We start from the raw sequence: 23,795 nt of genomic DNA, 5'->3' as shown, positions 1-23,795 counted from the left end.
GTCCCCCCAATGTCGCGTGTATGTGACACGGTCACCCGGGTACAAATCCCGGCCTGGGTGTCCCTCCATGAGGTGTGCCTCCACATCACGCCGGTTCACAAATACTTCAGGATAGAGGCCTGGTTCCTTAATAAAGCCCCAGCCTCCTTGCAGGCGAAATGTTACAACAGTTCAGTAACGCTGCGGGCCCCAGTCCTCCCGACTCATCTGCCTGGCCCGGGCTTTAGCTTGTAAGTCTTTTTCATGGTCAGCCTGGCGTCGGCGCTCTGCCTCCCACTCCTTCTGCTCTTGCCGGAAGGTTTCCTGGCATTGGTATTCTACTAGCCCGATCACTTCGCTCTTCTCTCCCTCTAGCTGGCCCTCTCCAGGTAACCCAATTAGGTTGGTGGTGGCGCGGGTCCATTTAAATGTCACCCACTCTCCCTGGACGTTCACCGTCTGCTTAATGGGGCTGCAGCGGGACGTCGGAGGTTTTCAAGGTCTCCCAGGGCCTTTCCCACTCTAGGTAGCTACACACCCAGCTGGGTGGTGGAGGTGAGTCTACTGCCAGGAGCAGGGTTCCTCGGCTACCGGGGCAGGGTCGGTGTCATTACCTGCCTCCGCGGCGTCTCCAGTGCCGGTCTCCTCCTCTGCAGGCTGGGGCTCCGGCGGCTGGCTGCACCGCTGCTCCTTGTTGCCGGTGGTTGCACAATGCCACAAGCTCCAGAGCTGCCGTCACAGCTCGTCCACCTCCGCTCCAAGAACCTCCTGGTTCATACAGCCTGGTAGGGTTTTGCTCTGTTCCCATTGGCCGGGACAGCTGCGGGTTTTCTCCCCCCCCCTTCCGGGGGCGACCTCCACTCGCCATGTTGCCAACCAGGTTCTGCCTAATGGCGTCCGGTGGTTCTCGCTCCTCCTCTTCTGGGGCGGTTTCTTCTTCTTCCTCCACCATCCCAGACCAGGAGGCGGACCTTCCTTGTTGATGGGCATATCTCTCGGACATAGTAGTATCTGTGAGGGGCTGGCTCCACTTTCACGCCGTTCTTCCAGGCTACGCCCATGATGACACGCCCCACTCCTCCTGCACACCACATGGTGCTGTAATGGCGGCAGTTTTGGCGGGAATTTTTGGCGGTAAATGGCAATGCACAGTCTTTAAGCAAATTACAGTTCAAACACAGTTCTGGCACAGTTCTTAGGCGCACATGAACCAATTTTCAGGCTTAAATAGATCCTGTTCGTGACGCCAAAGTTGGATCGCCCCCGTGTAGGGCAGTGGGGTACTCGGTGGGGATGTCACGGTGGCTGACTCTGTCCGTGGCCCTAGGGACCTCCGTTGTAAATGGGGGAAAAGGTCTTTAAAGGGATAATGTTCGTGATACCACCTGTGGTATTCGGTCAGGGTGACCGACGCTGCTTAGGGGTCCGCTGGGGTGATGTGATGGCAGCTAGATGGTATACTTTCCCACAGGTGAAGTTTATCCCCAGGGCTTCCCAGAGTGTAGATGGTGGATGGTGTGAGGCGCAGTGAAGAATGAAGACAAAAGGTTGCAGTCTCTTTACCTTTACTGAAGGCTTCAGCATCCACAGTCCAGGGTACCGACCACGGGGTAGGCAGAGTCTGGCTGGTCTGAAGGCAATTCCAGAGTCCCCTTATCCAGGTGGAAATCAGTAGCCTTCCTCTAGTGCCTGGGTGTTGTAGTCCCTTCCTGCTGAGCTTCTCGATAAGGTCCTCACAACTATTGTAGATGTTAAGTCTCTTTCTCTCTGTCCCCCTGATGGATAGGATAGGACAAACCCGTATGACTGATGGCCTGAGGCTTTTTACAGGGACTCTATCACGCCCCGGCCCCCACGGTTGCTACCGTGCCTCCTGGGTATAAGGTCGGGCAACTAATATGGAACTAGCTGTCCTGCCAGTCTCTGGAGCCAGGCTTGGAGACGATGACTCCCTCAGTGTTCCGGCTACCGGATCCTGCGCCTCAGAAAGGAAGCAGCCTTTTACAGGGCAGAACTCCTTCTGGTTTCCTCTCCTTGTGCTATGACTTCGTTTCTCACTCTCTGCAACGCAAATCCCTTCAATGTCTCTTTCTTAGGATGCTGCCGCACGTGGGGCAGGCGCAGCTCCGTGTCCTTCTGTCTAGGCCTCTGACAGGATCCCACCCCTGTCAGGAACCCACTACCTGAGCGGAGCCCAGATAGCAGCTCACTGGATGAAGCCCAGCTGCCTTCTGCCTAACTTCCTGTCCAGACTACCAGTTTTACCGAATTGTGAGGAGTGCCCTAATAGATAGGAGCGTAGCTCCCCCTGGCGGCCTGGAGTGTGAAGTGTGTTGTGTGGTTTGTGATACCTGGTAAAGAGATCTCCTTTATTGCCTTCAGACGTAACATCACTCCCCCCTAGAGGAGAACAACATTACTGCAACGACCAAGACTCTGGGGCGCTGCAGACGCAATGGATTGTATTAAGTCAAAATGAAGACTAATTTGATCGGACACTATGATAATTTTCAACACTATTTCAGAAGTCACATTTAACTTTGCTCACGTTCATCCATTATAGAAATACATTTCTTACGAATGGTATGATTAGTTCTCAGTTTTCTAAATTGTTGGTCAATTCATGTTACGGATTTTCATAGTGTATCGGTAGACTTTTTCCGCATATATGCTGGAAGCACATACCAAAATTGTTAGTGTGAACAGAGCCAAAGGTCGCTAAGGTTTCAGCCTCAGAATATTTATTTTTTACTCATTTATAAGATACAGACATTGAATAATGTTGAGGAATATAGACATGTATTAGAAAGTTACATAGCTTTTCATTATTTGAGGATTAATTTTTATTTAAATAAAACCACAAGAAACATTATTTTATCTTCTGTTTTCTTTTCTCCACACACGTTAAATTCAGTACTTCAAAAAAAATAATTGATGTAAACCCTACTATGGATACCAAAAGCACAGTGGAGGTGAATTATATCCTCAGGCAAAAAAAAATAAAAAAAAATCCATAACTGAATAAGATTAAAGTAGCACATTCTGCCCTATACTTAGTGTTATGCAGGTCTTGTTTCATTACAGGTTATATCTGGCCTCGCTTGTGCCATCTGCTGTTTATTATGTGAAATACTGACAGTTTTGCTAACATGGAAAATTTTGTACAAGTAAAAAGGTAAAAATATTGAAATATACAGATTTAAATACTTATGAATTTGAAAACTGATGTGGATTTCAAAAGAAATTCACCGCTAAAAAAAGCATGTTTTTTTATGAAGTTTTTAGATCTGATGAGGTTTTTGAAGAGGTGTTTTTTTTAATCTTTAAATGGTTTTTAGAGGTTTAAAGGTGTGTGCACACAGTGTCTTTTTGAGGCCTCAAATTCCGCCTGAAAAAGTGCCCCAGAAAATGAACATAATGGACACCAATATCAAAGCGATATTGCTGTGCACATGTTCTATCTTAAGTCACTTCTTTTTACCACTTCGGGGTTCAGAAACCATAAAGTCGTTAAAATAACAGTCACTATTTGGGCAGCTTCCACTGGAAAGCTGCCTGTTCTCTGTAATTCACAGTATAGAGCGAGAGCCGCTAGGGTCAGAGCCGCCGGAAGAACGACAGCAAAGCCACCAGCAAAGCTGCCTCAGGAAATTAACAATTGATTCTTTCCCGACGCGGAAATCTAATCTAAATGACACTGGTATGTCACTCCACAAGGAGAAACCTTATCCTTTAGACCCCAGTCCAGAGCCTCTCACCTAACCAAATCAGTTCTCATACTTTGCATTGATGAGGCCAATAGCCCGAAACATCGTGTTTGCAAATTGAGATTCTGATTTGGCTTGTATCCTAAGTCATATTGCAAGACTCGTTAAAGGGATGATTGTGACTTCAAGTCCAAACAAACGTAGATACTCCAGCTCCAGTAAAACAAGTAATGTCTTAATTAATCCAATGTGGTTAAAAGATTATCCTTACAAATGGTGGACCAAACAGGTGATTGTAATGGTTATGGCAACGCGTTTCGACCAATATATGTCTTACTCATGCCTATGAGTCCCATTGGGCATGAGTAAGACCTATATTGGTCGAAACGCGTTGCCATAACCATTACAATCACCTGTTTGGTCCACCATTTGTAAGGATAATCTTTTAACCACGTTGGATTAATTAAGACATTACCTGTTTTACTGGAGCTGGAGTATCTACGTTTGTTTGGATTTGCTGCTGCTCGACGTCCAGGTCAGGACGAACTCTCGTGCTCCATGGCTGTCGGTCTGGTTGGTGAGCTGGCTACAGCTTCTTTAGCCGTTTTTTCATTTTGTATTTGATGATTGTGACTTGTAGGATGGCTACTTCCAACAAGTGGCACTATAGAGTTCAAGACCTCTTTCTCTCTGAAGAGGCAATTTACAGCTTAGTCTCATTTATCACATCTGTAGGAGTCTAAATTATATGCCCAAGTACATCACCTGCCTTTGCAGTCACCAAGCTCTATAGGTCTGCACAGGTGCACTTATATGTACATTGTATTGGCTTGATTTGTCTGTAAAATGGGAAAGGTTGGTTCTCAGGCAACTGTTTCCACATTTTAGCTGGTCAGAGGGATAATACTCCTGTGTCTGTATTTATCTAGTCATCCTCCTTTGTCTTGATATGGATGGTCGTCTGGTGTTGGAGGTGACGGGATGTTCTACACCTTTCTCCCTCTAAGGCAGCATCGGACTGGAGCACCTTGGGCCCACCAGAGAAAATTATTCTTGGGGCCCACTATGTAGCTAAATAAAAATAAATACAAGACCACCAATTGTGTGGTAAAACACGCTAATATTAGGGTATAATACAAGATAGTACACGTCTTAATTATGCAGCAGGGGTTGGGGTAGCCATCTCATAGAATATAAAGTAGCCCCATCATAGAATATAATATAGCCTTCCTCATGGAATATAATGAAGCCCCCTTCACAGAATATAATGCAGCCCCCTTCATATGGTATAATGCAGCCCCCTTCATATAGTATAATGTAGCCCCCTCAGAGCATAATGCACCCCCCTCATAAGGTATAATGCAGCCCCTCCATAGAATATACTGTAGCCCTCTCATAGGGCATAATTCAGCCCCCCCATATAGTATAATGTAGCCCCTAGAATATAATATAGCCCTCTCAAAGTATAAAGCAGCCCCATCATATGGTATAATGCAGCCCCCTCATAGGGTATAATGAAGGCCCCCCTCAAAGGGTATAATGCAGCCCCCTTCATAGGGTATAATGAAGCCCTCGACCCCCATCGTCCTCATCACCACCTCCATCACTGCCTTCTCCCCCATCATTGCCCATTCCAACACCTCCATCATTGCCTCCCCCACCACCATCATTGTCCTTTCCACCACAATCATTGCCTTCTCCTCCACCACCCCATCATTGCCCATTCCACCACCTCTATCATTGCCTTCTCCCCACCACTGCTCTCTCCATTACCCACATCATTGCCCTCTCCAATACACACAGCACCTCTCACACACACGCAGACAGACAGCACCACTCACCTCTTGGCACATTCCCTGCAGCTGCAGCACATCCCGGTGTAACAATTAGGCCGGGGTCACACTTGCGAGTGTGATGCAAGAAACTCTCGCATCAATACTCGGCACTGCTGCCTGCACTCGGGACCGGAGTGTACGGCTGCATGTATTTCTGCTGGCGGCAGTGCCAGGTATTGATGCGAGAGACTCGTGCGAGTTTCTTGCATCACACTCGAAAGTGTGACCCTGGCCTTATGAAGGTACAATGGAATCTGATTGCATGGGATAAAATAAATCTGAGACCAAAGTTGAGGCAAATAAACTGTATTTAACAAAGCAAGGAGTATAACAAACTTAACAGACAATCCTGAAATTACAGCGAAGTGTACAGCACAAAACAAAATTGTCAAGCAACTATGATAGCATGGCATGACTGCAAATAGAGCTCATACTCACATGCGAGAAACTCAGATGAGTCTTGCACGTCAATAACCGGCACTCAGATCGGAGCGTGCGGCCGAATAGCAATGCATGCAGCCACACGCTCCGCTCCTGTGTGACGGGTATTGATGTGCGAGACTCATCCGAGTTTCTCGCATGTGAGTATGAGCCCATACAAGCAAGTCCAGCAGTTATATGAAGCAAGAGTGCGACCAGAACTCCTATGTGGTGGTCCAGAAATAGGCAGACAGTGGAGCCGACACCTTTTATAGAAGTGCAGAAATATGCAGGTGGAGCACAACAAGTAGAAGGTTTTTCAGTGTACCTCTTTTTGGGCTGAAAAGTCCAGCTCAAGTTCAGCACAGCAGCCCGCACAGAACAGTCCTAGAATTAGTACTCAGATAATAGAAAATTCAGACATTCTTACGGACCACAGCAGAACCAGAAATGTATACCTCCTCTCTTTAGAAGTTTGGACAAAAGGTAACCACCAACAGGATCAGCAGCACAGAGGACTGAAGGAAGCTGAAAGTGATGAGGCAGCACACAGAGTAAACAAGCAGCAGCAGGAACTCCAGAAGCAAGCCAGAAGGAAGCTCAGAAGCCAACAGCAAAAAAATACTCAGGCAAGGAGTATTTCCTGACCTGGAATTAACAGAACTGACAGGAAGTTCAAGGACAGGGGGAAGTACCAGACTTCATCTTGGACGAGGGCAAAACAGGCTCCATAGAACATCTGGAAACTATTACTCCCACCTTAGAAGCGGTCGCAGGACGATCCAGGACCAGGTTTCCCAAACTTTTGAGGTGCACAGATATTATTCACAGGCTCCCAAGAGTTCTCCTCTTATGAATATCCCTGCCACTTAATGAGGTATTGCAGCCAATTCTTGCAGATCCTGGAGTCCAGAATCTCCTCCACAATAAATGGTTCTTGCCCGTCCACTAACAAGCTGAGGAGGCGAAATACGACCCTGAAAAGTATTCGGATACACAGGTTTTAATAAGGAGACATGGAACATAGGATGTACCTTCATGGTCCTTAGTAACTTAAGACGGCAGGCAGCAGAGCTTAAGATACCAGAGATCTGGAATGGACCGAATAATTTTTGTCCCAGCTTTTGTGATGGAACATTCAGTTTCAAATTCTTAGTGGATAACCACACAGAGTCCACAACCTTAAACATGGGTGCAGGTCTCTGAAACCCATTGGCTGATCTTTTGTATCTCTCCTGTGCAGTAGGTAGCGATTCTTTCAAAGTTTACAGATTTTGTTTCATCACTGCCAACCTCTCATCTACTGCAGGCACCGGAGCATCAATCTGGGAAAAATACTAGGATGATAACCCAGGTTGGCAAAGAAGGGTGTTACCTTACTAGATGCTTTCTGTGAGTTATTGTAAATTATTGTATCTGCTAGAGGAAGCAACTCCATCCAGTCGTCATGCGAGTTACTGATATAGCACCGAAGATACTGCTCCAGAGTCTGATTAGTCCGCTCCGTCTGCCCATTAGACTGAGGATGATACGCTGAAGACAGACAACAACAAGTGCAGAACAGAAACCCTTCCAGAATTTGGATGGAAACTGCACTCCCCGATCAGAGATTATTTCATCTGGCACTCCATGCAGCCAGAACACATTCCGAATGATCAGATCTATGGTCTCCTTAGCTGAGGAAAGACCAGTATAAGGAATGAAGTGGGCAGCTTTAGTAAGGCGATCTACTACAACCAGGATAGAATTTAGTGATGGGCGAGCTCTAAAATGCTTGGGTGTTCGTTGCTCGAGTCGAGCAAATTGGAATGCTCGGGTGCTCGACCCGAGCAACGAGCCCAATGTAAGTCTATGGGAAACTCGAGCATTTTTCAGGTGGCCCCCCTGGCGTTCTTTAGAGGGTCTAGAAATTGCGGAAATTTATGGGAACAGTGCTGCTCAAATGACATGGTCATCCGGTACTTAAAGGGATGTGTCACGGCGGCAGTGACCCGGTCCGTGGCCCTGGGTGCCCATGTTAAAGGAAAAGTCTTTAAAGGGGTTTGTGAAGTAGTAAAAGTTTGAGACGCCACCTGTGGTACTTGGTCAGGGATGACTGACTGCTTAAAGGGGTCCACTGGGGTGATGTTATGACAGCTGGGATGGTATGGCTTCCCACAGGTGAAGCTGGGTGCCCAGGACTCCCGGTGTAGTAGGGACAGATGATAGGTGGTGCAGAAAGAAACGGAAAACACAGGGTTGCAGTCTCTACCTCTTTACTGAAGGGTTCAGGCAGCCACAGTCCAGGGTACCGGATCACAGTGAAGTGGACGAGGGCAAGTTCGCCCATGTATATCCATGATCTGGCCCAGCAAAACTTCCACACTCAGATTCCATCTTAACAAACGTATCTTTACTGTTAACCATTTTCTTAACACAGCGGAACACAATTGTAGACAATACAAAAAATGCCTATTCACAGAATTAACGTGTAATAACAAACTATCCCTCACTGTCCCTATCCACACGTTACCAGTTCCTTTGCTCCAGGAGGTTATCTTCCCATGTCGCAGGCCTGTCTGTCACTGCAGGGAGACGCTCCAGCCAAAGAGGAAAACAACAGGGAGTAAACAAAACTCTGTCTCTCAGGTCCAGACTGTAATCCTTGGGGGTTCAGCAGGTAAAGGAGGGGTGTTCGGCCTCTCAACAGAGGACCCGCTTACAGTTCATGAGCTCCAGGATCTGTGGAGATGTCACCGCTGAGTGGTCTGCAGTGTGGGAGCTGGGAACAATCTGGAAGTCAGCTTTCAAGGGAGGGGAATCATCCAGGCATTCTCCTATGTCGCATATATGGGAGGACGCCAGATCACACACTGATCTCTCTCTGCACAGACAGACTTCCTGGGCTTTTTCTTCCTCTCCTTCCTGATCACATGACACAGCAGGGGGAAGTTTTGCAAATACAGTTTGTTTCCCTGTAATCACATTCGACATAGATACAACTTCTGGCCACACGGGGGCAGTGTCTGTCACAGATTCTATGTCAATGATCACAGAACAGTCACAGCCGGCCAGCTCATTACACGCCCCCCCACTTGAAGGTTGGCAGTCCCTGTCAACGACTGACTCCAGGGCGGCGATGGCTGTGGAGGTTGTAGGACCCGGCTGTGAAAAGGGCCACACATATTGGTCTCTGTAGGACTGTCCCGGGGGCACTCCTGCGTTGGTCCTAGCTGTCCGCCTAACGGGTGCTAATCTCTCTCCCCGATCAGTCACCCCACTCTCTGCCCCAGTCGGTAAGTCAGTCGAGGAGGCAAGGGGTTCAGACGCGTCAGTCAGGCGAGCCGGGGTAGGTATGTCTTCTACCTCTACATCCCCGGTGTCGGTGTCTCCCACAGTATTAGTGATATCCATCTCTCTAGGTATCACAGGAGAGGAGTCAGGCTGAGAACGGCAGGGGCGCAACATGTTACGGTGCAGGGTGCGGAGGCTGCCGCTGTCTTCGCCTTGTACTTGATAGACGGGGCCATCAGGGTACGGGTGTCCAATTATTCGATAGACTTCGGTCTCCCACTTGGGCCGGAGTTTTCCTTGTGGTTTCTTTATACGAACTAGGACTAGTTGACCCACACTCTGTAGGTCTTCTTGTATTGGATGTGGATCAGCGTGGACCTGGTCCTGGATCTGCTGTTCCACCAGCCGGTAGACAGTTTCCATCCTTTGACGGTGTGCTTGTAGCCAGGAAGGATAGGTACCACAGGTGTCTTCATCAGGGTTAGACAGGTGTAGCTCATGGATGCTTTTGCCTGGGCAGCCAAAAAGGAGGGTGTAAGGCGTGTATCCGGTGACAGAATGGACTTGATTGTTATAGGCCCACAGCAGTTCTGGGAGGAATCGAGGCCAGTCGGGCTTTTTGTCTTCTGCTAAGGTTCGGATCAGTTGTAAGAGAGTCCGGTTGAAACGTTCACATGCGCCATTCCCTTGTGGATGATACGGGGTGGTCCTGGACTTCTTGATTCCATACATCTGCTGAAGTTCTTCAATGACTCGCCCTTCGAAACATGCCCCCTGATCCGAGTGCAGCCGTTCCGGACACCCGTAGACCCGAACGAAGTGTTGACAGATGGCCTGTGCAGCTGATTCGGCAGTCTGATCTTTGGTAGCAACAGCGACGGCGAATTTCGTGAAGTGGTCCACCATCACCAGACAGTACTGGTAGCCACTATTCACCGTTCCGATCAACAGATAGTCCACCATCAACAACTCGAGGGGCCTGGATGTGCTAATGGTCTGGACGGGTGCACGCTGCTCAGTAGACTTGTGGAGTTCACATGTACGACAGCTTAGGCAGACGTTTTCAACCAGCTTACGGAGTCCTGGGCAAAAAATGAATTGCTGGGTCCACCGGAGGGTCTTGTCTATGCCGAAGTGGCCGTTCCTTCTGTGGGCTTCAGCCACCATCTCATAGGCTAGCTGCACCGGGACGACAATCTGCAAACATTCTTCCAGCATATGGGATAAAAGGGCCCTGCGATACAAGACTCCATCCTTCACGATCAGCCGATCCCATTGGGCAAGTAGGGCAGAGGCCCTGGTTGATAGTCGGGCTCTTACTTCGGAGGGTGGTTTCTCTTGTGTCTTCACGTACTGTTTCAGTAAGACGTGTTCAGGGTCTCGATCTTGAAGCTTGGCCCATTCTTGTTGGGACAGGGGGGACCCCACTACGGCTTTGATCCCGCCTACAGCATACTGGCGGTTATCTTCTATTTGTTTAGCTAGCCGGGCAAAGTCGGGCAGTTCATCTCCCTCCAACTCTTCATCCCAGTCCCCTACCAGCGGGGATGAGGTCACTCTGGAAAGGCTGTCAGCATTCTGATTCTCCTTCCCCGCTCTGTATTTAATTTTGTATTGGAATCTAGAGAGCCTTGCCATCCAGCGCTGTTCCATTGCCCCTAGTTTGGCATTTTCTAGGTGAGCAAGAGGATTGTTGTCTGTCACGACCAGCACCTCCGCCCCTGTCAGGTAGCCAGCAAACTTCTCTGTCATAGCCCAGGTCAGGGCCAGGAGTTCCAGGCGGAAAGAGCTGTAGTTGATGGGGTTCTTTTCGGTATCACGGAGGGATCTACTGGCATAGGCTATTATGCGTTCCTTGTTATCTTGGACTTGGGAGAGGACCGCCCCGAGACCTTGAAGGCTGGCGTCGGTGTATAACTGGAACGGCAAGGTGTAGTCTGCAAATGCCAGAATAGGGGGTGATGTCAGAGCAGCTTGAAGCGCCCGGAAGGATTTTTCTTGGTCGGGCCCCCAGCTGATGCGTCGTCTTCTGGGACTGTTCGCGGTTCCTCGGAGGGTCTCATGCAGTGGTTCCGCAAGCCGGGCAAAGTCCTTGACAAATCGGCGGTAATAGCCCGCTGGCCCCAGAAAAGCCTGGACTTCTTTGATGGTAGTTGGTTGTGGCCACTCTCTGACAGCTGCGATCTTCTCTGGAGAGGGTTGGACACCTTCAGCCGAGATCCGGTGTCCCAGGTAATCGATCTCCTGCTGGAATAGACGGCACTTACTGGGCTTCAACTTCAGGCCGTGTTTCTTCAAGCGCTGGAACACTTTGCCAAGCTTGTGAAGATGATCCTCGAAGGTGGCGGAGTATACCACGATGTCATCAAGGTATATCAGCGTGAATTCGAAGTTGAAATCTCCCAGACAGCGTTCCATCAGTCTCTGAAAGGTCCCTGGTGCGTTACTCAAGCCGAATGGCATCCGGTCAAACTCGTAAAGGCCCATGGGAAGGATGAAGGCGGTCTTTTCTCTGTCCTTCTCACTCATGGGGACCTGCCAATATCCACTAGCCAAGTCTAGAGACGAAAAATATTTGGCCTTTTTCAGGGCGGTCAGTGACTCTTCGATCCGGGGGAGTGGATAGGAGTCCCGGATCGTGCAAGCGTTCAACCGACGGTAGTCTACGCAAAATCTCAGGGATCCATCTTTCTTTTTGACTATCACCACGGGTGCAGCCCATGGGCTCTGGCTCTCCCGCACCACTCCGGCGTGTAGCATAGATTCTAAGAGGCTTTTCACCTCCTGGTATTGTTGAGGTGGTATTTGTCGATACCTCTCGCGAATAGGGGCAGTGTCGCCCGTGGGAATCTCGTGTTGGATACTGGTGGTGTACCCGAAGTCAGTGTCATGCTTTGCAAAGGAGTCTTGGTGTTCTCGCAGTAGTTTCTCCATTTGAGACACTTCCTGTTTGGTGTACTGGGACGGGTCCAGTTGCACTTTTTCCAGTAGTTTTCGCCCAATGCCTTCATCATCTGCTTGAGCATTTATGGCTGAGACAGTTACCGTCCAGCCATCTTCTGTAGACGGGGTGAATTGTAAGGGTCCCATGGGGTTCACTTCTGCAGGTAGAGCATATACTCTGGCAAGTTGCGTTCCAGCTTCAAGGGCTACACCTACCTCTGCGGTGTTGTTTAGCCTGACAGGGACTCTTCCGTTCCTCACGACGGCTAGGGTGCGGGCGACTAGTGGGTTTAGCTTACCCCCACTTGGAGCCCTCGGTTCGATTAACACTTCAACTCCTTCAAGTTGTCGGTTGGTGTTAAGAGGCAGGGAAATGACTGTCTCTTTTTCAGCGGGCAAAGTAATCCGGGTACAGCGGGGCACTTTAATGGCTGCTAGGGGTAGTTGTTCCTTTGCCATCTGTTGAAGCCCAACGGTCCGGATTACGCGCTGGAACGCCAGACGAGTCAGTTTATGTTTGGTAACTTTCTGCCAGTACTTGGGCCCTTTTCTTTTCAACAGCATAAGATCCAGGTCTTTCAAGATATTCATTCCGATTATTACTGGAGTCTCGGAGCCAAAGCCTTCCTTGACAATGACGATTACTCATTTCCCTAGGTCTTGTCCGCAGGCCTTCGTATCCATCCAGGCGACTCCGGTTACTGGAATGGGTAGGTTATTAGCCGCAATTATCTTAATGGTGGTATCTGGATCACAAGCAGTTCTTGGTTTGAGGTACTTTTCATAAAACTGTTCAGAGATCGTGGTCACTTGCGACCCAGTGTCCATCAATCCTTGCACCGCAATTCCCTCCAGAATAACTTCAAGTATAGGACTACTCGAGGCAAGAGTACTCCGTTGCTGGTTCTGTTTTTCTACACCCCGTCCTCTGTCCCCCCCTGCTGCTCGAACCTCAGCTGCAGGGGTGTCTAGTTTAACGGCGGCCATTGTGGTGAGACCTGGCGTGGTGGCTCTGCTTGTGGATGTAGCTGATATTCTGTTCGTCGTGGTAACTGATGGTTTGTTCGTTGAGGACAACGATTCACCCTGTGGCGAGGGTCACCACATGACCAACACGGTCCCGCGGGACGGCTAGGTCGTATCCGCTGGTCTCTCTGTCGTTCTAGTGTTAACTGTGACACCTGTTGCTGTAAATCTGCTACCATCCGTTTCAGCTCCTCGGTGTCACTGTTGGGCTGGTTACTGTTTAATATGGATCTGCACGCAGCGCTTTGAGTCCCCACATCCATGACAGGTCCCCTAGAACGTTCTATGGCTTCCTGCTTGACTTCAGCGAAGGTGAGAGTCGGCGTCATCCGAATCAAGTCCTGTAGCGTACGGTTAAGGTACTGGTCTCTCAGCCCTATAACGAATTGGTCTCTCAGTACCAGGTCACGAGGAGCCATAGTAGCCAGTTGTTCCCCTTTTGCACAGACTTGTTCAAGGAGTACCTGAAGGGCATTTGCATATTGGGGAATGTCTTCACATTCAAGCTGTGTCCGTCTGAAGAACAGGTATCGCAGTGTTCCCTGGTACGTAGTAGGTCCATAGGTCTTTTCCAGCACCTGCACCAAATCCTCCAACACACGCTGCCCCCTGACCGTCTCCAGTCTGACTGTCGTCCATGCCTCCCCCTCTAGCGTCAGTACCGCCATTTCTGCCAAGGTCTTAGGGTCAATATTATACATTTCTCCCAGTATCCGCACTTGTTCCGCCCACTCTGGTACGGGGTAGTTTCGCCCGCCAAATTTCCTGACCTGGTTTACAATGGACACCGGCGGCGGTTTCTGACTGTATACTGGGCCTGGGTGGGAATCCTGCTGGGCACAGATCCTGCCGACTACGCCAGATGAAGTGGACGAGGGCAAGTTCGCCCATGTATATCCATGATCTGGCCCAGCAAAACTTCCACACTCAGATTCCATCTTAACAAACGTATCTTTACTGTTAACCATTTTCTTAACACAGCGGAACACAATTGTAGACAATACAAAAAATGCCTATTCACAGAATTAACGTGTAATAACAAACTATCCCTCACTGTCCCTATCCACACGTTACCAGTTCCTTTGCTCCAGGAGGTTATCTTCCCACGTCGCAGGCCTGTCTGTCACTGCAGGGAGACGCTCCAGCCAAAGAGGAAAACAGGGAGTAAACAAAACTCTGTCTCTCAGGTCCAGACTGTAATCCTTGGGGGTTCAGCAGGTAAAGGTGGGGTGTTCGGCCTCTCAGCAGAGGACCCACTTACAGTTCATGAGCTCCAGGATCTGTGGAGATGTCACCGCTGAGTGGTCTGCAGTGTGGGAGCTGGGAACAATCTGGAAGTCAGCTTTCAAGGGAGGGGAATCATCCAGGCATTCTCCTATGTCGCATATATGGGAGGACGCCAGATCACACACTGATCTCTCTCTGCACAGACAGACTTCCCGGTGCTTTTTCTTCCTCTCCTTCCTGATCACATGACACAGCAGGGGGGAGTTTTGCAAATACAGTTTGTTTCCCTGTAATCACATTCGACATAGATACAACTTCTGGCCACACGGGGGCAGTGTCTGTCACAGATTCTATGTCAATGATCACAGAACAGTCACAGCCGGCCAGCTCATTACAACAGGTACTGTTATGGTCCGGCCGGCTTGGAAGCAAATTTGGAGTCCCCCTTACCAGGTGGGATTAGATGCCTTCCCTCTAGCGCTGTGGTGTAGTCCCTTGCTGCCTTAGGCCTCACGCAAGGTCCTCACGTTCTCTGTCCCCCTTGTTGGTAGGACACTGACCTGTACGACAGGTAACTCGAGCCTTTTTACAGGATCTCTATCACGACCTGGGTTCTATCTGGTACTGTGTCCTCGGGTGTCAATGATAGACAGGTAACTTGCAATCTGCTGTCCGCCGGTTTCTGCCGTGGGGCATGAAGTTACCCCCACAACCTTGGTCTTCTGGCTACCGGTATCTGTATTCAGCTTGGAGGAAGCTCAGTCGCAACTTCTCTCTCCAGCTCTTCACTTCGCCTTTGCTCCTTCCAGTCTCTTTACAAGTTGCTCTGCTCTCTTTTTCCTTTCCAGGAGCTTCAGAATCACTCATCTGCATGGCCTCAGATTTCCTTCCTCACTCCTTGCTCTCCTCAACTGCCTTGCAACTGACTCTTCCTCCCGACCAGAGAGAGCAGCTCCCTTGAAGTTGGGTGTAGAGCTCCCACCTCTGGCCTGGAGTCAGAACGTGTTGTATGTGCTGAATACCTGTTAAAGGGATCCTTCCTCGCTTCCAAGCATGACATCACTCTAACCGTGAGGAAAGCAATGCCACTGTAACAACCAGGAACCTGGGGTGTTACACTAACATCGTGGGGAAGACCCCTGGTAGCATTTCTGACTCCCAGGTCACTGCTGTGAATAATGTTGTGAGTCTTATGCCACTTTTACAGACTCACAATAAAACATACAAAAATGAAACCAAAATGGATTTTCCTGGGAAATCTGTAAAGGAACATCCTTTCCAGGGTAATGACTTGTATATAAGGCAAAATAAATAACCAAAAACAAAAATGCTCCTCCACCTTGGGCTATGTTCACACGTAGCATTTTGAACTTAAGTATTGCTTTCAACCAAGACAAATGCATTCACTGGGAAATGTTATTTTAACATTTTACAACCTTAGCTAGCCATGTGGTGTGTGACACATCAGACACATCCTGTTTCATTTATGAAGGAGGGGCTCAAAGTCAGAAAGCCTATTTTTTTTTTTTTTTTAATAGGGCCTTTACTATTCTTAGAGATCCATCAGCCGGCTGTGCTTTATTGTTTCCATTATTAAACAGTGGGTCTCATACTGTTATTGCCTATGCGGTGAGTGGCAGGGCTACCAAAAATGAAGACGCACCCCAAAACCCCTTTGCCGAGCCATGCAGGAGGGCCTCACGACAAAAAAATGGTCCCATTATTAGGAAGTCGGTCTCCCATAGTGTTTGCCTATGCAGTGAGTGGCAGGGCTGCCCAAAATCTGGACGCACCCCAATACCCCTTTGAAAAGATGTACAGGAAGGCCTCCTGAGAACAATGTTCCCATTATTAGGAAGTGGTTCTAATATACTGTTTGTCTATGCAGTGAATGCAAAGGCTGCCAAGAACTGGGATGCACCCCAATTCCCCTTGGAAGAGACGTACAGCAGGACCTCCTGAAAACAATGGTTTCATTATTAGGAAGTGGTTCTCCCATACTGTTTGCCTATACAGTGAATTGCAGTGCTGAGGCTGAAGAACCTGCAGTGGAGAATTGCAATATTGAAGCTGAAGAACCTGCAGTGAATTGCAGTGTTGAGGCTTAAGAACCTGAAGTGGAGAATTGCAGTGTTGAAGCTGAACAACGTTCAGTGGAGAACTGCATTGTTGATGCTGAAGAATCTACAATGGAGAATTGCAATGTTGAGGCCTTCCTGACAGTGTTTGAAAGGGCCACCGAGAGAGATAGAGAAAAACTCCCGCCAGAGCAGTGGGCAGAGGTACCGGCTCCATACTTGAAAGTGGAAACCCCAGAAAACATACTATGATTTAGCTTTGCAGGATGCTAAAGAGTATGGCAATCTAAAAACTGATTCTTGCATGCTTGGTTGTAACAATGACTTTTAGGGCACAGGGGGTTCATCGTTGGGCTTATCACTGGGACAAACCACCGTGCTCCCAAATGTTTGACCTGTTGCACCTGGTCCAGAAATGGATGCAGCCAAAGTCCTCTATGCCTGCGCAGATCGTAGAATGGGTGGTGATGGAAAGGTTTGTGCAATCCCTGCTGAGGCCCATACAGACTTGGATTACCCAGGGTGATAACCGGAGTGTGGATGAACTGGTTGGACTGGTCGAGATATACCAGGGGATGGAAGGTTCCGTGGGAAAGAAGCCTACTCCATACTGGGGTTCCCAACGGGGCGGAGGCCAAAAAGGGGGTGGGGCACCCATACTGTTTGCCTATACAGTGAATGCAATCGCTGCCATAAATTTGGACACACCCCAATACCCCTTGAAAGAAAGATGTGGAGGAGGGCCTCAAAACAATTGTCCCATTATTAGGAAGTGGGTCTCCCATACTCTTTGCCTATGCAGTGAATGCAAGAGATGCCAAGAACTTGGACGCACCATAATACCCCTTGAAGAGACTTACAGCAGGGCATCCTGAAAACAATATTCCCTTTATTAGGAAGTGGGTCTCCCATACTGTTTGCCTATGCAGTGAATGCAAGGGCTGGCAAAAATTTGGAAGCACTCAAATGCCCCTTGGAAGAGACATGGAGGAGGCCCTCATAAAAAAAATGTTCCCATTAGAAAGGAGCAGGTCTCCTATACTTGTAATGCCCATGCAATAAGTGTATGGCCTGACATTTACCCCTGGGGGGTATACATGAACATACTGTATAACCATTTTTTTTGTACGGACATCATAAACACCCTTCAAAAAAAAAAAATTATGTGGGTGTGCCATCATGGCCCATGGTCAGCCTGGTGATCTGGTGGTGGAGGATGAGGAGAAAGAGGAGGGCAACAGCAAATAGCCAAAATCAGGAATAATATACCCATGTGTGGGTGTGAAGAGGTGCATGGGAATAGATCTCCAAAAAGAAAAAAAAAAAAAAAGACACTGGATTTGAGTTACGCTGCTATAGTTCGGTTGTGTTGAGAACTCTGGCCCAATCCAGCCCTTGTTCATTTATAGCTTCAGTGTGCACTCCATGTACCGTCTGATCAAAAAAAGAAAAAAAAAAAATCGGACGGCACTTGTCTGATTTATAGGCTTGTCTGTATGAGTCTTTAGCCTGATGAGAGGAGTGATCTGTCAAATATGAAGGCAATCATATTATAAATATATCTGTATTATAAGTATATTTTATATAACAGTAATGCAGAATACATTTTTTCAGAATGTTTTGCATAGATCCTGGAACGGACATATTAGGCCGGCGTCACACTGGCGAGTTTTACGGACGTAAGAGCGCAGAAACTACGTCCGTAAAACTCGCATTACATACGGCACAATTATTCTCAATGGGGCTGCTCCTATCAGCCGTATATTACGGTTCAGTATTATACGGCTTTCTACGGCCGTACAAAATCGCAGCATGCTGCGTTTGTCAGCGTATTGCGCAAATAATACGCCAATGAAAGTCTATGGGGGCGAGAAAAATACGGATTCCACACGGACCAGCAGTGTGACCTGCAAGAAATACGCAGCGGTGTTAGTGAAAAGTCGGTAATTCAATTGCCGGCTTTTTCCTTCTCCTTCACAAACCCGACATGATATGAGACATGGTTTACATACAGTAAACCATCTCATATCCCCTTTTCTTTTGCATATTCCACACTACTAATGTTAGTAGTGTGTATGTGCAAAATTTGTGCGCTGTAGCTGCTAAAATAAAGGGTTAAATGGCGGAAAAAATTGGCGTGGGCTCCCGCGCAATTTTCTCCGCCAGAGTGGTAAAGCCAGTGACTGAGGGCAGATATTAATAGCCAGGAGAGGGTCCATGGTTATTGGCCCCCCCCGTGGCTAAAAACATCTGCCCCTAGCCTCCCCAGAAAAGGCACATCTGGAAGATGCGCCTATTCTGGCACTTGGCCACTCTCTTCCCACTCCCTGTAGCGGTGGGCTATGGGGTAATGAAGGGTTAATGCCACCTTGCTATTGGAAGGTGACATTAAGCCAGATTAATAATGGAGAGGCGTCAATTATGACACCTATCCATTATTAATCCAATTGTAGGAAAGGGTTAAAAAACACACACACACATGATTAAAAAGGATTTTAATGAAATAAACACAGCGGTTGTTGTAATAATTTATTGTTCTCGCAATCCATCAGGAACACCCTCGCTTGGCAAAATAATAAACGCACAAGATACATACCTTCTGATGTCAGATCACGTCCAACGAGGTAATCCATCTGAAGGGGTTAACTAATATTACAGGCACGAGCTGCGATAAACCACTCGCTGGTGCCTGTAATCCCCGGGTGCTGAAAGGAAAGCAGGATCTGTACTTACATTGAGTCGCGGTGAGGCGCCCTCTGGTGGATATTCTCATGAACTGCAGCCTGGGAACTTTTTCCCACGCTCCAGGTCATATGAGGACATCCACCAGGGGGCGCATCACCGCGACTGAAGGAAATGTAGGTCATTGACCTACATTTCATTCATTCGCCGGGGATTACAGGCACGGAGCACAGCTGCATTTAGCAGGGCTCCTGCCTGTAATATTAGTTAACCCCTTCAGATGGATTACTTCGTGGGACGAGACGGTTCACCAGAAGGTATGTATCCTGTGCGTTTATTATTTTTCCAAGCGAGGGTGTTCCTGATGGATTGAGAGAACAATAAATTACTACAACAACCGCTGTGTTTATTTCATTAAACTACTTTTAAATCATGTGTGTGTGTTTTTTTAACCCTTTCCAACAATTGGATTAATAATGGATAGGTGTCATAATTGACGCCTCTCCATTATTAATCTGGCTTAATGTCACCTTCCAATAGCAAGGTGGCATTAACCCTTCATTACCCCATATCCCACCGCTACAGGGAGTGGGAAGAGAGTGGCCAAGTGCCAGAATAGGCGCATCTTCCAGATGTGCCTTTTCTGGGGTGGCTGGGGGCAGATGTTTTTAGCCACGGGGGGGCCAATAACCATGGACCCTCTCCTGGCTATTAATATCTGCCCTCAGTCACTGGCTTTACCACTCTGGCGGAGAAAATTGCGCGGGAGCCCACGCCAATTTTTTCCGCAATTTAACCCTTTATTTCAGCAGCTACAGCGCTGAAATTTTGCACATACACACTACTAACATTAGTAGTGTGGAATATGCAAAAAAAATGGGGATATGAGATGGTTTACTGTATGTAAACCATGTCTCATATCATGTCGGGTTTGTGCAGGAGAAATGAAAAGCCGGCAATTGAATTACCGGCTGTTCACAGATATCGCGCTGAATGAAATCTAAATACAGAATATATATATATGTGTCTCAATGACATATATATATATATATATACTGTATATATGTTTTCCCGAACATTTGAGCACATAAATCCATTAGATGTCGGTTTTGCAAGCCTGCGTGAAAATCTCGCAGTACGGATGCCATACGGATTACATACGGAGGATGCCATGCGCAAAATATGCTGACACACCCTGCCTACGGATCACTATTTTGGGAACATTTCTCCGTATTACGGCCGTAGTACGGACGTATAATACGTGGCGTATTGTCTTACGCCCAGTGTGAGGCCGGCCTTATTGGTGCAACCTGTGTAGCCACACAAGGGCCCAAGAGGCAGGGGGGCCCACTTCTACCTCAAAAGCAGGTGGAATTGTGCATTATGATGAGCTCTTAGGCTGCAAGGGGCCCATATATTGTACTTGCACCGGGCTCTATCCTGTCTGTGTCCGCTACTGCATATCTCTGCATAGCTACTGTATATCTCTGCATAGCTACTGTGCTCATCGGACTGGAGCACCTTGGGCCCACCAGAGAAAATCATTCTTGGCGCCCACTATGTAGCTACATAGAAATAGATACAAGACCACCAATTGTGCGGTAAAAAGCGCTAATATCAGGGTATAATATAAGGTAGATCACGTCTTAATTATGTAGCAAGGGTTGGGGTAGCCCCCTCACAGAATATAATTTAGCCCCCTCACAGAATATACTGTAGCCCCCCTCACAGAATATAACGCAGAACCTCTCATAGAATATAATGCAGCCCCCCTCATATAGTATAATGCAGCCACCACAGAATATAATGTAGTCAACTGAGAGAATGCAATCCCACCTCAGAATATAATGCAGTCCCCCCATAGAGTATACTGGAGCCCCCTCACATAGTATGACGTAGCCCCCATAATATAATGTAGTCCAATGAGAATAATGGAGTCCCCCACATAATATAATGTAGCCCCCTCAAAGTATAATGCAGCCCCTCTCCACCCCATCATTGTCCTCATCACCACCTCCATCATTGCCTTCTCCCCCACCACCCCTATCATTTTCCCCCACCACCTCCATCACTGCCCATTCCACCACCACCATTGTCCATTTCATCACCTCCATCATTGCCCATCACCTCCATCAGTGCCTCCCCCACCACCATTGCCCATTTCATCACCTCCATCACTGCCTCCCACCACCACCATAGCCCATCACCTCCATCATTGTCTTCCCCCCACCATCATTGTCTCCCCCACCACCATCATTTCCCATCACCTCCATCATTGTCTCCCCCCACCAATATCATTGTCCTTCACCACACACACAGCTCACCGCAGCAGCAGCTCATCACACACACAGCAGCAGCTCATCCCAGCAGCCACTTCCTCGCTGGATTCCTGGAAGCTTTCTAACTGAGACAGCAGCAGGCTGAATGATGACGTCATCCAGCTGGGCTGTCTCAGACAGGAAGCAGGACGCCGGGAGGGGAGCTGCTCTGTGAGTCTGTGTGCCTGCGTGTGTGTATATGTGCGGTGCGGTGCTTTGTGTGTGTGGGTGTGCGGCACTTTGTGAGTGTGTGTGGTGCGGCTTTACATGCGGGCAGTGTTAGCTGCACCCTGCGGCTAACGCTGCCCGCTATTAAAGAGAAATGGTATTCACACCTCTCCACGCCCATAGGGGCGTGAGGAAGCGTGAATATTCATTTTGCTTTAGCAGTGGGGACAGGATCTTGTCTCCAGCTGCTGCTACTGGCACAGGGCGGGCCCCCTTGACTCAGGGGCCCTATAGCCACTGGCAAGGGGCCCCTGGAGCAGTGGGGTCTCTATGCAGCTTCTGGCCAGTATGCCAGCAGGTGTCAGTGCCTGGGCCCACCGGAGAATCCTCCAGTTCTCCGGTGGGCCAGTCCGAGCCTGTCTCTTAGCATACACTGAGTGCAGCTGTATTCTTTTGTTTGCTCATTTACTACTTTTATTTATTTATTTTTTTTATTTTTTTTTATTTAAAAAGCCTTTGGTCATTAAAAAAAAGTAAATACATTTTTTTGTATTGTCCTCCTGCAACTGCATTACAATATTTCTATGTGGCAAAGTATTATGTATAAAGGTACAGCATAATGCACATCTGACTGGCTTTTAAGACCCTTGAATGCCGTGGTAACCCAATGACAGGATTATAAATCATTGTACGGGAGAGATGCATTGTGGGGTCACACTTGTGAGTGTGATGCGAGACAATACACGCAGCTGCATGTATTTCTATGCAGCCGCACACTCCGATCCGGAGTGCCGGCGGCAGCGCCTGGTATTGATGAGCGACTTTCTCTCATCACACTCGCAAGTGCGACCCCGGTCTAACTTATATTTCAGCATGCACATGAAAGTTTGAGCAGCTTAGGGGAGAAAGAAAGTGACAGATTCCTATAAAACAGATTAAAATATATGTATTATCTACTTACTAGTCACAACTCATGGACAGGCCATGAAGCAGAGAGTCAGACGTTTTGGGGTCAGCACCAATGGATCACATCGTAAACTAAGGGAAAAGACGAAGGTGCCAACTCAAGTCACAGTCCAGGGTCAGAATACCAGAGGAATAGCAGATAAGCAAAGGGGCAATAACAAATATACCAGAGAGCAGAAGCTTTTTACTGGAATTTATCTGGGCCTGACAGCTCATCTAAATAGCAGGGCAATTACTAAGAATGGGGGGCACCTGGAGAAATCTCTGCACCTCCCAGTCTCAGATAGGTCACCTTAGCTGTCAATCAAAGCACCGACAGCTCAGCACGCCCCAGTACAGGATTGGATGGCAGACTTGTCCATCACTGAGTCCCAAACACATTGAGCCGAGGAATCGTGACACATACTCATTGTTTGCTGTGTTCTGCCATATCCTTGTTGGTACGTGTGGTACTATCTGTGAAATATTAATTTCCGTCTTACTTGTCTTTCATGGCTGCTGATAACAAGCAAACATCACGTGGCATTTTTTGATCTGTGTTTCTATTTTCATAGACTTTGTTTTTTTCCAGCCTTTTTGAAGAATGTCTGAAGCAGCAGCAGTACAACGTGTATACATGCAGTATTTATTAGCAACAACTAACAGGTGATATTGTGTGGAAGACCTTTCACAAGCTTTTGACACCTGCAGGAGAGAATAATATAACCTTGCGAATATAAGCCAGAAGTGTCTAATAAGTAATTTGCTTCTCTGTGAGGCAGAAAACATTTCAGCTATGTTGTAACCAACTGCTATTTAAAAAATGACCATTTTTCTAAAACCTGGCGTATAAATGTCAAAATTCTCTACATGAGACATTTGCATTTGCTCCCGCAAAACATATTACATAAGGTGTGGAGGTGTCAACCTCAAAATCTACCCAGTAATAGCACAATAGCACAAACCACCCAGTGATAAAACAGTAATAAAGCAATAGTGGTATTATAGCAAAGATTTGTGCTATGAAAAATACTTTATATATACTTAAAGTGAACCAGTCACCAGGTTTTCCCAATATAAACTAAAGCCACCTCTCTTAACTCCTCTATGACCTGGATCTAAGCCCCCAATGCACCCTACATATGCAATTTTACCACAAAACACTGGGAAAACTTATTGACTCGAGTATAAGCC

Source organism: Ranitomeya variabilis, chromosome 1 (assembly GCF_051348905.1).
Source record: "Ranitomeya variabilis isolate aRanVar5 chromosome 1, aRanVar5.hap1, whole genome shotgun sequence".
Lineage (NCBI taxonomy): Eukaryota > Metazoa > Chordata > Amphibia > Anura > Dendrobatidae > Ranitomeya > Ranitomeya variabilis.
This window is presented reverse-complemented; position numbering follows the sequence as displayed.